At 41.4% G+C, this 17,967-nt stretch overlaps 1 protein-coding gene across 1 annotated transcript in view; it reads left to right on the forward strand.

Annotated features, from left to right (window-relative positions):
* LOC140460632 (uncharacterized) overlaps positions 1-17,967 on the forward strand; it is a 1,198,404-nt gene that overhangs the window by 878,734 nt on the left and 301,703 nt on the right. The gene's annotated exons all lie outside the window — the stretch shown is intronic.

A 17,967-nucleotide genomic window follows, 5' to 3' on the forward strand; every position in this document is an offset into this window, starting at 1 on the left:
TGTCCATCCCTGAACCACATCTGTGTAATTGCTATGATATCCTAGCCCCATATTCCTCACCACGAGCTCAGTTCATCTGTTTCCCCTGTTAGGCATCTTGTGTAGAAATAAATGAAATTTAATTTGTCTGTCTTGTGTCGTTCTCTGCTTTGAGTCTGCCTGACAAGTGGACTTGCTCGTTTTCCCTTCTGTGTCAGTCTCAGGCTGATTCCTTTCCTCACTGTCGGTCTGATCACGCGACTATACCCCCGCTCACCCACCATCACCGTAATCCCCACTCCAACCTTACTAGTTTCAATGCCCCTGAGCATCTCGAGCAAATGTCCCTGCCAGTAAATTAATTTGTTTTCTAATTCAGTTACAATCTGTCCTTGTTATACAGATCACTTATGCCCCAAGAAATAGATTAGATTAGATTACTTACAGTGTGGAAACAGGCCCTTCGGCCCAACAAGTCCACACCGACCCGCCGAAGCGCAACCCACCCATCCCCCTACATTTACCCCTTTACCTAACACTACGGGCAATTTAGCATGGCCAATTCACCTGACCTGCACATCTTTGGACTGTGGGAGGAAACCGGAGCACCCGGAGGAAACCCACGCAGACACGGGGAGAACATGCAAACTCCACACAGTCAGTCGCCTGAGTCGGGAAGTGAACCCGGGTCCCTGGCCTGTGAGGCAGCAGTGCTAACCACTGTGCCACCGTGCCGCCCAAATGATGCCAATGATGCAAAAATGTGAAGCATTCTGCCCTGCACCAGCTCCTCAGCCACACATTCATCTGCTCCATCCTCCTAGTCCTACGCTTCCTAGCTCATGGAATTGAGAATGATCCAGATACTACTACCCTCAAGGACCTCCTTTCATTTTCCTGTCTAACCTCATACTCTCCCTTCAGAATTTCGTCCATATTTTTTCCTGTGTCGTTAGTTCCAATGTACACAATGACCTTCTACTGATCCCACTCCCCTTTCAGAATATTCTACACGCTCTGAGATATCCTTGATCCTGGCAACAGTGAGGCAACAGACTGTGCCTCTGTTGAGAGTGACCCCTATCATAATTGGTCACTTGGAACCTGGCGTAGCAGTCGTTACATTTGAGCCAGTCTTGGTGCCAGTACTCGGCTGTTCATGATACATTTCCTTAAGAGTCCATCACACCCTAAATTTTCCAAAACAACATATCTCTTTAAAATGGGGATAGCCACAGGAGACTCCTGCACTACCTATCTGCCTCTCCTGCTTTTCCTGGAGGTAACCTGTCTACTTGGTCATGTCTGCTTTTGTTGTCTCTTCCTTTAGCTGCCATCCATCAGACCCCATAGCTCCTGAAAATTCCTCATTGCCTCAATATTCCTCTCTGCTGCTCCAACCTATACAAGTGATATGATAGGATTCACGACCAAACATATTTACTATAGAAATATTGATCAGTAACACGTAAGCTCTACCACATCTGACAGGAAGAGTACATCGCTCCTCTGAAGGCCATCTTTGCAACTTAACAATCTACACACCCAGAACAAACTACAGCCTTACTACTGTAAAGGCCACTGCTACCGGCTAATGTAGTGCTGATGTTTTATATTTTTACATTTTAATCAAGAGACAGATCTCAATAAAACTTGTAACCAAAAATAACTCATTCTACTGAATATTGCAGATATACACCAAAAACTCAGCAAGACTAAAAACTATAAACGTACCTGCTCCTGTGATGTGAACTCTCCCACAGTTTCCTCCGTTTTTTACATTGTGTTGCTTTGATCTTTCTTTTCCCCAAATTTCCAACGCAATGTAATAGCACATTAAAAAAAATTACTCTTCCAGCATTTTTTGGAAGTCAGCGCTGACACCCGAACTATCTCAAAAAAGGAGCCGCTCTCACAGTCACAATTATTTCCCTTTCTCCAATTTGGGTTACCTCGAAACGTCTTGTCACTATATTACAAAAACATTGCTTGTTACAATTCTGAAGATGCATCTGTTTGATGTTCAATGCTAACAGAGCTGAGATAGGTTTGTTTCATCATTAAAGATGTAATCCATGATCTGATCCCTCTCTGTGATGATAAACTGAGGATCTGTTAACTCACTGAATCCCACATAGTTTAGTTTGGAAAGTGAACAATTCCTTGTCAAGTTTAGCAAATGTTCTAATTTCGCTGACATTCAGTCAGCAAATAATAGAAAATGCAAATAGGGAGCTGTGACATTTTTATTGCATTCTCTGCACTACCTGACTCAAATAGTTTTTGGAAGGTGCTTGTTGATATTTTATGAATTATCTATACAATGCGAATCAAAATAGACAGTTCCCTACTGCAATTTCTGAATGTGACAGCTCCAATCCATTGTATAATAAAATATGATTAAAAATCAAGTCTCTCTGACTGTCTATTGTGTTCTATCATGTCGGGGCAATAAATGTTTAAATTGATGATCTGAATACTCAGCAGATCATCGACAATACAAGATTTCATAATACTTCTTTTCTAAGTCTTCACATTGTAATGAGACAACTAAACAAGATAAGTAATATTAACTTAATGATTTGGTAAATTCTTATGCTCTAACTTTAATTAATAGTATTCTCCCCCATGCAAAATTGATTTATGCATTTTAAAGTTATGAAGCTACAAACACTTCTTCAGGGAAGAACTGGAAGATGGACACAACCTTTAACAATCCACAGTGTTGCGGTGGTGGAAATGGAAAACATAGAAACAGGCCATTTAACCGACCAAGTGAATTCACTTCAACATTCCTCAGTCTTTCTGCAATACCACAGAAATGTACGAAAGTTATGGCACTGAAAGAGGTCATTCATGTCTGCATAAATTGAAAAAACGAACAAGCTGCTCTGATCCTCCTTTCCAGCACCTGGTCCGCAGCGTTCAGGGTGCTTCCAATTAAACCTGTTGGACTATAACCCGGTGTTGTGTGATTTTGAACGCTGGAATTTCCACATACGAACACCATTCTTGTAAATATCTTCTCTACTCTCCTCAAAGTAATTCTGTCCTCACTGCTCGGTGATGACCTGTACTGTGCACAAAACCGTATGTGTGTGAGCCAACCAGCGTCTCATGCAGTTGCAGTCTTACGGATCTTGCAGGGACGGAGGAATTTATTTTGAGTTGGCTCTGGTGCAGAGTGAGAGAGTAATAACTTTGTGATGGGTGATAAGGTATTAAACTCAGTGTGGATGACTGATCAGGCTTTGGGCCATAAAATGGATCTGGATGGATATAGTTGAGGCGCAAACTATATGAAGAGTGGGGTTAGTTTATCAGTTCCTCAGGAGTTAGTATTAGTCTTTAATCGCCTCACTTCTGTTCTGATACCAGCTGATTAGTTACAGAACAAGCCAAATCCTAAATACAAATTCAGTTTGATGGATGATAACCTTACTTATTTTGATTTAATAATGTGATCTCTTGCTCAATCGCAAACGCACAATGCTGCGAATATTATTTGCACAAGAAAATACGATTAAGTAGAATGAATCAAACTACTTAAAACGCAGATTCAAGAGCAATGAACACCGATGAACTGTATAATTCTCACTCCCCTCAAAACATCCATAAATGAAAGAAAACACGTGACCTTGATATATTTTACAAAACATGATTCCCAGGACCGTTCCAAACAAAACAACTCTCACATAATATTTACAGAGAATCCCTGTATCTATCACTTGGTGAAATGTCTTGTCACTGTCACTTCTAAACTGGAACTGCAGTAAATTCCTTCATGGAGCTACCACAGTGTCAATGTAATTAGCTTGAAACAATCTCTTCAGAGATTTTTCTTGTCACAACACTTTTGTCTGGGACTAATACAACATTTTCATTCCAAAGCAATATAATTTACTAAAACTCTCACTTCCTTCACATGAGCACGGATCTATACATTCACTTAGTTCCAGAGTCTTACAGGAACTGAAAGAAATGACAAAAATGATTCAAGTGAAAGTAATGCTTTCTCAGTTAAGGGTTTCTTCCTTAATCACAAATTCGAGAACTCTTCAACAAATCTTTCAGCCTCCATCAATGCCATGCTGGGTTGAAAGCATCAAAAATAAACGAAGGTTCACTGTAGCCAAACTTCAAATGCAATTTTTAAAACAATTGTTGTGATTTCAGAAATAACTTGAAGTTAACCATAACCTTCAGATGCACAGAGAAGCCTATTGAATATTCACTCAAAAAAACCGCAGAACCAAACTCAAACTAAATGATATTGCACTCTCTACTTTAGAAATCCACCGCTTATATTTTGCCAAAGTGTTTCCTTTTCTTAATTCCACCGAAACTCTCCATAGTTTCCGATTGAAATGGAGATTTCAGGAATGTTCCAAGAAGAGATGAATAATTTCCAAAGCAATTCCTGCCGAATCTGCAAGATAGGGTTTCCACAGAGTCTCTGAAATCTGAGACGAAATGGCTGATCATCTGCCACTGTGTGACTTTGGGCACAATATGCCCATGTATCATTGTCAGTTGCAAAGTGAACCCGCACACAATCCTCAGACCGATTCATACAAATTCAAGGCACTTACCAGGAATTGCTACAAATGGAAAGGTCGTGTAAAATATTGTCCGCACATGACGAAATGAAAGTATCATTTTCTGCCTGAATCTCTTTGTGCAGGCAATCTCTCTTTACTCAATACCGAGGTGATACAATCAAAAGCCTTTCATTTATACCTGCTGACATCACCTGGGGGACTGTGACATTTCAATGTGGTTCAATTCATTTATTTAACAATTTGAACAAACAAGTGATACCAGTGGGTATACTCCCAGCTGTCACATTCTATTTTAAAACTGAGGTTTATTGGATAATACAAATTTAAATCGGTCAGTAGGAAACATTGGAAAAAGGCATGTAGAATAAATTTATCGAATTCTTACAAAGTGGAAGCAGGTCAATGGGCCCATCCAGTCCAAACCGACCCTGCAAAGGCTATCCCACCCACACCCACCTGCTGGCCTTGTGAGACAGCAGGATTAACTACTGAGGCTCTGTGCCGCCCTGTATACCAGCATTGACACCCCAACACCATCTATCAAATCTCATTTCATATCAGTGTTCTTCCCTCGCTTTTGACCATTTCGAAATTAAATTCCAGTTGTTAAGTGTCTCTCTGAGAAATGTTCTCCTCACGAGAGGAATGTGGCTTCCCAGGTTCCTTGTTCTGTCAAGTGATGACAGTTGGTTAATGGAGACAACACATTGTAGTTTTTCAAAAATCTAAAGTCACAATAGAATTCCTCACCTTGCATGGATACAGCTTCTGAATCAAATAAAACTTCTCCAATTCAGGCAATAATTGAAGCAAGTAAAATGAGTCACTGAAAAATACCCTCAAAAGTTGCATGATTTCTAATCAATACTGACCCTCCGACCAGTACTTGAGTGTCCTGGACATGTTTTAGAGCTGACTCTGAGACAGACGATCTGTGCAGCACCACATGGGGATGAGTTATTCTCTGTTCCCTGCAGTGTACTGCACATGTCCGAAGTTGATACCGAAAACATCTGACTGATGAGGGGATGGATCAGCTTCAAGTGAGATAGTGGAGTGAGTCCAGGAGGGATTTGCCAAAGCAAGGATGTAGAGATGTCAAATTTGGAAACATTTCAGCGGGTATCAATGCTGCCAATGCCGTGATGGGGAAATGGGACTTGGCTTGAGGACTGATTTAGAACAGAAAGCAGAGAGAAGGAATAAATCTGTCATCTTCATGTTGTTGGGCTGGTATTAGTGAGTGCCACAAGGACCATTTCTCCAGACACAGCCATTTATTATCTGTCAATGACTGAGATGGTGGGATCATGTGCGATGTTTGTTGATAGCAAAATGTTAGTTGGACAGTAAAATACAAGGAGAGCGGGAAGGACAGGTTCAGTGAGTGAATTCAAACACAATAGTCAGTACACTATAATATCGAGAAAGTTGTGGCATTGTACATTCATTTCTCACTTGGAAAGATTTCAGTACATCCATAGTCATTTAGATGCTTATCCTATTCATAAGTCAAGAGGCAACAAAAAGCCGTTAGGTCCATTTAGTGCCAGTAGTTTCCATTATTCTCTTCAAAGATTTACTCATCTCAGACATTTCTAAATTTGTTCAATTCAACCCTAGGTGTACGTCATTTCACTCCCTCATCACTGAACTCTTGCTGCCCAGTTATATTATGGTCAATCAATCCTGCACTCAAACAGACATGAATTCCCAACTCCCCAGTTTTATTTTGCTTTTCAGTATCTATGAAGTCAGATTGTTGCTGATTTAACGTCAAATGGCAGATGTGGACAAACATAAAGTGACTGAGTGAATCTATCAGAATCATTATTCCTGACTTGACAGGAGCCTGGAAGGTATACTGCTTCAAAAGTGCCTAGGTCGAGAACATCACAGAAAAATTTCAACATATCTTAAGGTGCGGGATTTACTAGGTCGGGACAGAAGCAGGAAAGGGAAAGTGTTGAAACTGAAGAGCCCGTGGTCCTGGTGCACATTTACACCAACAATATCTGGCCGTGAAATCACAGTTCAGAGGCTGGCATCTTGTCACTAATCTCCCATTTATTACAAATACATCTCCTTCGACAGTAGCGTCTTACTGACTCAGGTGTTCATCATCTCAATATTCCTGGCATTCATCCTTTTAATTCAGACCGTGCTCCCTGATTCGATCAGTTTCAGAGCTCCAGTCAGGGAGCTCATACACTATGAGGTTCAGCTGGCTGATCTAATGACAATAGCAGGGAGAAACCGTCATTAATCCCAATCAGTAAAATGTGGCAAATCAGGCAAGAAATTGAAAGGCTGATCCCGTTGTTATTCTGAGTACACATTAGGCCAATGAAAATGCGGCTGGAAGCATTGGTTGAAGGAGGCAGTGCTTTGAATGTATCGATGATTTGTGAGGGTTCTGGGGCTGGTGCGATCAGAATACATTGGAAACGTGGGTTTTGCTTTAATTGGATGGGGATTTCTCCTGTTCTGGGGAATCACACTACAGGCAACAAAAACACGCTCTGGATCCATGAAAATAATCTGCTTCAGATTCCGAATCTTCAGGATCAAACCCTCCTTCTGGAGCTCGACTTTCTCGTTTTTAGGGATATTCTGAATAATGTATGCGTTACGTTATACAGTTACTATCAAGATCTCATCTTTATTTGTTATTGCTTATGATGATGCTTGTTGTATTTGGACAGAAATAGCATTTTAAATGAATTAACTTCTTAAATCTCAGGTTTGAACTGATACAAGAGAACAGATATAAGCATGCAGCAAGTTAATTTGTTTACTCCAAAGCAAACAGACACAATGAAATAGCACGAATTTACAATATTATTGTATTGGGGAAGAGTGATCTTAAAAGACTTTAATTGTTCATTAAGGCGGAGAATAAACCGTTTCAGTCTGAAACTCGGGTCCTGGATCTAGATAACGATTTGATGTATAAATGAGCAATGGTGGATTGAGGAACCTTAGTTCAGAGGTTCTCAGTGGAATTGACATTTGCTGAAGAGGAAGACATGCCTGAATCGTTTTCAACAGTGATTCAAGTGCCTTCAGGTCAACAAAACAACAGGAAAGGTGAGATTGGGCAGCCCTGCCTGACTGTCGATCTGATCGAGAAGCTTTCTGTTTGCCAACCATTGATTGAGGTCACATTCATAATGTTGGTGTAGACTAGTATGGTTCATTTGTAGAATCCCTCTCCAAAGCCTACTTTGGAGAGAACATCCCACATAGATGTGTGTAAGGTCGTGTCAAGGACCTCCTGATGCAGGCTGATGAGGCAGGTTTCCAACTCCCCTGTCCTGCACAGAGGTGATTCTATTCCTGAGAATTGTCAGGCTGCCTGTACAGATCATATTTGCTCGGGGTGAATCACTGATCCCAGAGCAGAACTGACCCAGATGGGTGATGACCGTATTCAGTACAATTTAATTTACATTCATCACTTAAATTGGTCATCAGTCGTCCCTGGAGAAAGTGAGGACTGCAGATGCTGGAGATCAGAGCTGAAAATGTGTTTGCTGGAAAAGCGCAGCAAGTCAGGCAGCATCCAAGGAGCAGGAGAATCGACGTTTCGGGCATGAGCCCTTCATCAGTCATCCCTCTCCACTTCTGATTGCAGATGAGGGGATGATACTTTTCCACATGGATTTACACTAACTACCTGTTAGAAGCTTTATGTTGTCCTCTTCCTGCAGGTCCTGGCCAATCAAGTCACACAGAATTGAATACAATTCGGCTGGTAATCCGTCACTTCATGGTGTATTACTCTTTCCTGACGACTCGAGGTCCTTGGTCAGCACACCCACAGATAGCGGCTGTTGCAGCCTCTCCCGGTTGCTGTCGTCTAAGACCTACCAGATAGGGAGGAATGACCGGGAGGCTGCGCTGTCTATGGGCTTCCTGTCACATAGTCTGGCATGAAAGGATTTGCTGATCCTTAGGATGTCAGGTTGAGATAACCTAACAGATCCACCTTTTCCCTTCTGACTCTGAGAACAGATCACTCCTTGTGCAACTTCTCAAATTCCAAACATGAGCACGTCTATCTTGCTCCATGGTGTGGACCCTGGACAAGGATATCACCTTGGAGACTTCTAAGGTAAAGAGAGAGGCTTGTTGGATGTTCACCTCCTGTTGATCCTCCATGACATCAACCCACATCGTCTGCAGCAGGTGGAAGTTCTGCACACTTTTCCGGAGTTTTCACAGTTCTCCCCCGTTGCTCTCTCACCTTCAGAATACCTTTGACAAAAAGGTCCTCTTGATGTTCCCCTTGACGGTTTCCCAAAAGTCTGAGGTAGACTCAAAGTGGGGTTTCACGTTTCTCCGACCTGTGGAACCCCTTTGGAGATATTCCATGTTTAATGGGATCAGCAGTTTCATATTCAGTTTCCCTGCTGACCAGCAAGAGTCAGTGGTCAGAGAAGAACACCGACTTGATATCAGTGAATTTGACCGAAACCGATCCCAACCTCTCCGGTCTCACTTCACAGGTGCATCACTCGAGCCCTGGTGAACCTCCTTCGTACAATTCTGCATGATATTTTTTGTTTTTAGATTGCGGCGTTGGCAGAGTCCTCGGCCTATTTGTTTCCAATCACCAGGCCAGTCGCATCCTTCTTTCGTCTTTGCTGTCTCATCTTCATCTTGGTCTTCTGTTCCTTCTGGTGGTGACAGTTGAGGAAGGTGGCATCAATGGTGTCTGAAGCAGCAGTGTTGTGAACCTGGAATAGGAATCCTGGTGTCGGTAGGGGCGCCGGTGTGGTAGGCCCATGTACACAGTCTCATTATCTTGACTGATTACAGTGAATCAGTGTTCATGAGACAGTGGAATAGAGATATAAAACCAGGAAGGTTGCAGCATTCACTGTCAAATTCAATCAAGCCTGACAGATATGCAAGTCTTCACCTTGATTGAACATCGAATGAGTTCTTGATAAGACATTGCCACAAGGTTTTAAATATCCTGTACTGTTTTATGTAATATCCTTCCTGTAATAGAAACTAAATTTAAAGTATGCGAATGACATTGTTACAGCAAACTGCAGCTCAGCCACTGCCATCGGAAATGACCTGCATAACGAACTAAAAGAAGGTCGTAAGTCACACAAAAGCCTCTGATTTCAAGTAAACCGAGTGGACAATAACCTGGTGTCGTGTGACTTCAGACCTTGCCCACCTCAGTTCAACACCGGCACCTCCACATTAAAGCTAAAAGAAGCCACTTAAGTCAGAGAGATCCCACACACATTCCAGAAGATATCAGGACAAAGAAGCAGGTACCTTGGGAGTAGGAAGAATAGCCCCAACCCAAGTTCGAAGAGCTGTAAATGGAAATTTTATACTAGTGTGTGGGCAGACATTTCAGTCTGGAAGATTACTGGGGATAATGGAGGATAAGGCTGATTGTTTGAAATGTTATGTATTGATATATATATATTGCTTTTAAAAGATGTGGTTTATTATCTTTTATTATTATTTAATTATTCGTGTTAAACGAGGTCCACTAACGAAGCAAGTAGATTAGTCCATACGGTTATGAGGGTTTCGGTGTGTACTGTACCTTTAAGGGAGAATGTACATTTAAGAGAGACTGGAAGCTGGTATGAACTTAGAGTGGCACAGAGTGTGCTGAAATAATTCAAAATGTAACATTTGACTGTGAAACCAACACTGCAATTGTGTTGCCATGGTAAACAACAAATTCGAATTTGGCCAATCAGTTTAAACTAAGCCACAAGATTTCAAAATTCAATCAAATTTGAATTTAGTGTTTTGGTGACTTCAAACCAATGAAATGATCTGATGTCCTGGGGTATAAAACCGGACATTTTGAACATTTAGGGGAGAACAGAAAAGATCAGCCCCAAGCATCAACAGCCTGCTGTCCGAATTACACTCTGCAAGAAAGGAACTTGTGCAGTAGAACACCAAAGCTGATCTAGAGAAATCTACAAAGAAAGTTTGATATCCAAAGATGCCAACTGCATTTGAAAGTGATTTGCCGTAAATCTCCGACCAGTATTATGGATTGTAAGGTAAAAGATAGTTTTCAGATTAGGAGTTATAAATAGTGGCTTGAATGTTCTCTGGTGCACTTAAAGAATAGAATTGTTATTTTTTTCTTTAAACAGTGAAATCTGGGATAGTTATGAGGTGAAACTGAACAATTTAGGCCTTGTTTATCTACAACTTAGGACACAGGGTGTAAAAACATAAACTATTTTCGCTGTTTGGGGATTCGAACACAAAGGGGCACAGTCTGCGAAGTACAGTCATTGGGTTCAGGAGAGATGTTAGGAAGCACTTGCACACAGAAAGGTTCGGGGGTGTTTAGCATTCCTTTCCACAAACAGGACTGGATGCTGGATTAGTTGTTCATTTTCATTCAGAGACATTTTTTTTTTGTTAAACGTAGGTGTTAAGGGATAAAGTACAAATGCAGGTGTAGGGAGTTAGGCTTCAGATCAGCCATTTACTATCAGAACGAGCTCTCACGGGGAGTGGGGGGGTTGAATGGCCTGTTGCTATATCCCTATGATTCTGAATCTCGTCCTATAATCTACCCAAGGCATTGACATTTTTCCGAAAGTGTAGTGTTCAGAAGTGGGCAGAGCTCAATTTTAACACAATGCAAGGCATTTGATTTTCACGAGTTCAATTCCAGTCTGTTTCCCCCAACTGTGGATGAAACGGTCAATTATAAAGGTTTGATAACATTTCACTTTTCTTTATATCCTAATTCCAATTTATGCATTTACTTTTTTTGCAAACCTGCCCAACCTATCCAATCACTTCCAAAGAGAAGTGTACACCTCCAAGTCTTGAAAATATTATGCCTCGTCCAGAATTAGGCCAGTTAATTCATATTATCTCTCTTTACAAAAATAATGAATCTTTCTCACTTCCTACATGATCTGCTAATTGTCTGGCCGTTTTACTGGGTAACGGTGTAAAATGCATCTAGAAATATCTGCACTATTAGCTGCACTATTTGGAATACTTCAAACAGCCTTCATTTAAAATATTGCTCAACGGGAGGACAGAAATTCAGAGAATTGAACATTTCACGGACATGTTTTTAAATTCAATGGACTGTGCTTTGCTGTTGGCATAGACACACCCAACAGCACAGCAAAAGTAGAACGCTGATCAGCTCTATCTTCAACGTTTATCCTGGAACAGGAGGCCATTCACCTCTAATTTCTCTCTACAGATGCTGTCAGACATGCTCAGATTTTCCAGGAATTCCTGTTTTTGTTTCTGATTGAGAACATCCGTAGTACTTCCATTTTTAATGCAGTCCCTTCTCCAGCCTTCCAAACAGCAGGCAGGCATTGAGCAGGTGGAGTGCGAGAATTCAGACTAGACTGCTCATCCACGCAACCAAGTCATGTTCTCGGGGCATTGCTTCAAATCCCACTGTGGCAGATGATGGAATTTCAATTCAATGATTTTCTTAAATTTAAGAGTCGAATGATGAACCCAGAATGTTTCTTTGTTGGCTCATGCCTTTTACAGAGGGAAACAGCCATCCTTACCTGGTCTGAACTGCACGTGGCTCCAGACCCACAGCCATGTGGTTGACACTTTACACCCCTTCAGACAATTAAGGATGGGGAATAAATATTGGCGCTGTCCAGCAATGCGCTCATACCATGGCTGAATGACAGAAGCCTTCCTGAGAGTGATACAGAGGAAGTGGAGGAAGCAATTTAGCTCATTCTGAGATGGTAAAGTGGAACAGCAGAGGGCCCTTCAGTCCCACTCGTAAGCACAAGAATATCAGAATGGCACAACGTCAGTCCACGCTGGTTTCCATGAAAAAGGGAAGGGATGAGGGAACGGGAAGGTGTGAGGAAAGGGGGTTGAATGAAGTGTAATAACAATTGGAATGGGAATGAGGGAACAGTCGGTCAGATGGAGAGAGCTTGTCCTGGGAGGCAGTGAAACATGGAGGCAACTAATTATGGGGATGGACACAGTGAGAGCCAACGCTTCATATTGATGTCTAGAAATTTGAATGGAGGGTACTGCCCAACATGACCTACCACTCAAATTTATTAAAGCTGGAAATAGTCACTATACCTTGTATTTTATCATCTCGATTGTGTATTTGTGCCGCTCCATTTCCAGGCATTTAAGCATTTATATTTGCCTGCGTGCAAACCTTTTGCTGTTAATCGTCTGTCTGATCCCTTGTATGTAGGCCACACTGTTCCCCAGTGTTTCATTCTCTTCTGATTCCACTTTCTCTCCCTTTGTATTTAAGCCGCTCCCTGTTACTCTGCATTTAAGCCATTCGTCATAATTCAGTTCTCCCTGTTAACTGTCCAGTATTTAATCTTGTTTCTATACGTTAGTAATTAGTAAATATAGAATTCTTACCTTGCTGTCCAACAAGTTTACACCAACCCCCTGAAGATCATCGCACCCAAACACATTCCCCCACCCTATTACTCTACGTTTCCCACTGACTAATGTACCTAACCTAAACTTCTTTGAAAAGTATGGGCATGTTAGCATGGCCAATTCACCTGACCTGCATCTGTTTGGATTATGCAAGGAAACCGGAGCACTTGGAGGGAGCCCACAGAGACACGGGGAGAATGCATAAACTCCACACAAACAGTCGACCGAGGCTGGGATCGAACCCGAGAGCATGATGCTGTAAGGCAGCAGCATAATGTGTCCAACCCTATTACTCTTTACTTAATCCTGTCTTTATCTGCATTCGATCCTCTCTGTTCACCTGTACGTAACCATTTCTCTCTTACACTGTTTTCAATCCTTTTCCTGATAATCTCTATTTAATTGTGTCCTTTTTTTTGTATTTAGTACTCACACACCTAACCTCCACTGAACACGTGCTCCATTTAAATCCCAACAATCACAGTCTTTAGCCATCTCTATATTCAGTGTTCTTGCCATTGCTCCATAATTAGCCCTCTCACTACTACTTTCTGTTTATTCCTCTCCACTGTCCTCTTCCCCTTGAGTTAATCCTCCTCCTACACTCCTTTATTCAAACACCACATTACTATATTGTCTGTATTAAGTCCTCTCCCTTTCTCCTGTATTTAACTGCCACCCTGCTCCACTGCATTCAACACCATCCCTATTATTCTCTATTTTCTCTTCTTCGAGTAAGATGTTACACTCTCTCCCCTTTCACAGAAACTGGTAACCCATCACCAACTCACCCTGCAGTTACAGGTGCATAGGACATCACACTGACAAAACTGATTCCTAGAGTGAGCCGTATCTCTGACATTCCTCTTTATATCTATCAGCCAGGACTCCTATTTGGACCAGGTTAACATTCGTAATCAGAGAACCCGCAGATTCAATGAGATCCACCTCATTACAATCCCTGTAGCTTTCTCTGTATTCGCCCTATCTCTGTGCTCCTGCAATGAGCACACTTCCTCTTAAACTCCACGTACTTCTCTTCAATTACGTCACATTAATTCCTTTCCCTTCTCTGTCTTCAACTCTCTCCCAGTTGCCCTCTTTTTAATTTTCTGTCTATTACTTTTGTTATGAGAGTTGAAGGCATGTATCCTACCTTTAAGAGAGAGAGAAGGCTGTTTTAGCAGTGTGAGTTTGCAGACACCTGTCATGTGACTGACTAGCAGTCTCAAAGTGTAGTGGAAAACTGAAAATATGCAACATTTGGCTGCGATGTTCACACCTGTTCAAATTTAAGCCATCAGTTTACATGATGCCCCAGAATTCTAAACCCCATTCGAAGTTGAATTTCACTGTTTTGACAACATTGAACCAATGAGAAGATCCAAGGTTTAGGGAATAAAAAAGCACGCATTTTGGACAGTTAGCGAAAGAGAGCGACCAACTGCCATCATCAGAATATCTGCGAGCAAAACACTTGCTATCAAAGGTACTTTTTCATAAGAAGCATCTTTTGAATAAAAGATCTAAGATGGCCCAAGGAGCTCTTCAGATGAAAGAAGACAGACACCGACGCCAACAGCTGCTTTCTTGTTTTGAAAATTAAGTTGACACAGTTTAAATAGGGGCTTTTATTGGATCAAAATATTATCATAGAGTTGAATGTAGATTACAGATCTTTAAGAGGAACGACGGTCAGACTTGTATGTATTTGTTGTTTAATATTCATTTGAGTTAAAGAATAGAATTGATACTTTTCTTTAAGTAGTTGAATTTGGAGAGTTCTTTGTCACTCATACTTTAACAGATTGTGAGTTGAGGTGAGCTTTTCTCTGTGTTTGTTTTAATTAGCAGAAGGATTCACTGCCATGTCATAACACTCCCCATTCCATAATCTCTATTCCTTCATATGGCGCTCTCTTCGCGTTATTCCCTACTTAATCCTATCCCTGCTACTTGATATTAAATCCTCTCTCCTTCCCTGTAGTTAATCATTTCTTCGATCAATTATATTCAATCTTGTTCCAATAAAGCTCCATTTTCACCTTTCCTTATTATGTTGCATTAAATCCCATCCCGTTATCCAGTATTTAATCCTCTTCCTATTACTCTCTGTTTAACCCTCTCATTGTTACCGTCTATTCAATATTATCACAATTATTCTGAATTGAATTCTCTCCCTATTAAAATATTGCATTCCCTCTGTAACTCTCTGGATCTTCCACGATGCTGTTCAATTATTATTCCGTATTCCAGAATATGCGTCGACTCTACGAAAAACAGAGAACAGGAGACCCTGCCGGATCAAACTCAATACCACTAACACGTGACTGCTGCTGCGATGTGTTGCCGCCCCTCTGGCCGGCGCTTGAATTGCAAATTTATTCCAAAGCTCCACAGGGGCACAGCAGACGAACCCCATGTTAGACACAGGACTGTTCATCAGTAAGAGGCAGGCATAACTTCAACGTACACTCATATTTACATATAAATAGCAACAGCTCCAATACATAGCAATATTTATGTACAAACTGGAGCAGCTCCAATATAAAGTAATATTTATACATAAACTGTAACATTTTCAATTCACAACTATTATATATTAACTGAACCAACTCCAGTACCCTTCAACATTTACATATAGACAAGAACGGTTCTAATATACCATATTTAAATATGAACATGGTCAGTTCTAAGACACAATTTCAAGACACGAAATATGAACAGTTTCATTACATCTCCAATATGCGGCAAGATTGACGTATAAACGTAAATACTTCAAAAATGGAAAAATATTTCCACATAAACATGTACATCTGCAAATCACAACAGCTTCATATGTAATAGAGCACAATTCTGAGATACAGCAATACTTATATGCAAGCATGAACAGCTCCGAAACTAAACAGGAATTGAATACAAACATGAACACTTTCCAGACTCAACAATATTTATACTTACAAATGAACAGGTCCAATGCTCAACTACAGTTATATAGAAGCTGGAATATCTCCGATGCAAAAGAATATTTCGATATAAACACGCACAGTTACAATGCACAATGATCTTTGCACGTAAACATGATCTGCTTCTATACATGGTAATATTTGGACAGACACACAGCTCCAATATATGCGAATCCACATACTTTAATATTGTGCATATGAATGACATGAATGAAGGAAGCCAATGTGCTGTTGCCAATTTTGCAGATGACACAAACATAGTTGGGAAGGTTGCATCGGGTTCAGAGAGAATGTCAACGGTCCTGAAGCTGTGACTCTGATTTCTCTGCATGGATGTTGCCAGATCTATTGAACTTTTCCAGAAATTACTCATTTTTTCAGTTTATCAATATATCGTTACTTCAAGGATGGACAAAGAGCTGAATTCCAGAGGTGAGGTGAGCGTGACATCCGCGTGTCCCTCACAAAATGACAATCAGCAGCGGCACACTCCCAAAGAGCTGATGTCATATCTGGCACATCGGAAGATGGTTGTGGTTGTTGGAGGTCAGTCATCTCAGCTCCAGGAGTACGACAGGACTAGACACAACCAACTTCAGCTGCTTCATCAATAACTATCTGTTAATAACGAATGTAAATATTATTGCTCCAAGTGCAGATGAGACACTCGGAATACTACGGCGAGTAACTCACCTGCTGACTCTCCAAAGCCAAGGTAAAATTAAGAAGTACAATGGAATACTGCCCACGTGCCTGGATGGATATAGCTTCATCGACACTCAAGAAGTTTGATACCATCCTGGAAAAAGCAGCCTGCTTGATTGGCATTACATCCACAAGCATCCACTTCCTCCAGCATTGACAGTAGCAACTACCAGATGCACGGCAGGAAACCATCAAGGCTTCTGGGCAGGATCAATGCTGAGTGAATCAGCTCTGTTGGAGACAATGTGAGCTGGATATTTGTTTTCCCAATAATAAGAGGAGACTGATATCCTTTTTGGAGAGAACCATTTTTGGACCTTTACTTACAAGGGATTATCTCCACTCTTACATAGTTGACCTGTTCCCCATATTAAACTCTGTCAAACTTTCCATCCCTCATCAGCGTTTTGAAGATTGATGTGTTTCTGAGAGGGTATAAATTCCTATCATGTTTTGACCAGAACTGTACACAATACTTCTGCAGGATTCTCACCAAAGTCATGTAAATCCCCACAAAACCTCCCTGTTCCTTTCATCTGCATCACGACTGATCAAGGTATGTGTTGTCCCATGTGCCTTCTTAAATAATCTACTAACGTGTCATGCCACCTTCAAATAACTGTGGGTAAACATCCCAAGATCTCACTATTTCTCGGAGCTTCCTGGTGCCTTGCTTCTCATTGTATATTCCCTTGGTTTGGTTTTTGGTTCAATCGTTTTTTTTTGCCAATCTTCATTCACCGAGAGGACGCTGCTGTGTGAAACAGCGTGGCGAAATACTGCAGGGCCTCCTGCACATGGGACACACCGCAACTGATGTGTTTCACCTTCACCAGTTTATTCCTATCTTGGAGAAGAGACGTTTGATGATTCGGATAATAGGAAGCCGACAGAGAACAGAAGACCACGCAGCACTTCACAGGCTTGTCACCACAGCTGGGTCATCGTGGCCCGTGTATCAGTATGGGATAGTAATCTCCATCTACTGACTGGAAGCACAGCAAATTGGAGTGCTGGTGGGACTGCCACACAGGAGAAAACGGCTTCGACCTGTCAACTGGAGGGGGTCCCAATGCGCAAATCCACTGACGTCAACTGAATAACTGGAAACAAATTACTCAGTGATTCAAAGGAATACTCCGTTTTGAATCTGCATTGTGTCATGTCCCTTCGCGAATGATGTCAAAACACCTTCATTGCTGTGATGGAGTATCCTGTTGGGTAGAATATACCAGTTATCAAATTTCCCACGTTCTGTTGGTCCAACTCTGATTTCACTCACAATCACAAAATGTGTGACAGCGCAGACTGAAGCCATGCAGCCC

This window comes from Chiloscyllium punctatum, chromosome 36 (genome assembly GCF_047496795.1).
Source record: "Chiloscyllium punctatum isolate Juve2018m chromosome 36, sChiPun1.3, whole genome shotgun sequence".
NCBI classification, from domain to species: domain Eukaryota; kingdom Metazoa; phylum Chordata; class Chondrichthyes; order Orectolobiformes; family Hemiscylliidae; genus Chiloscyllium; species Chiloscyllium punctatum.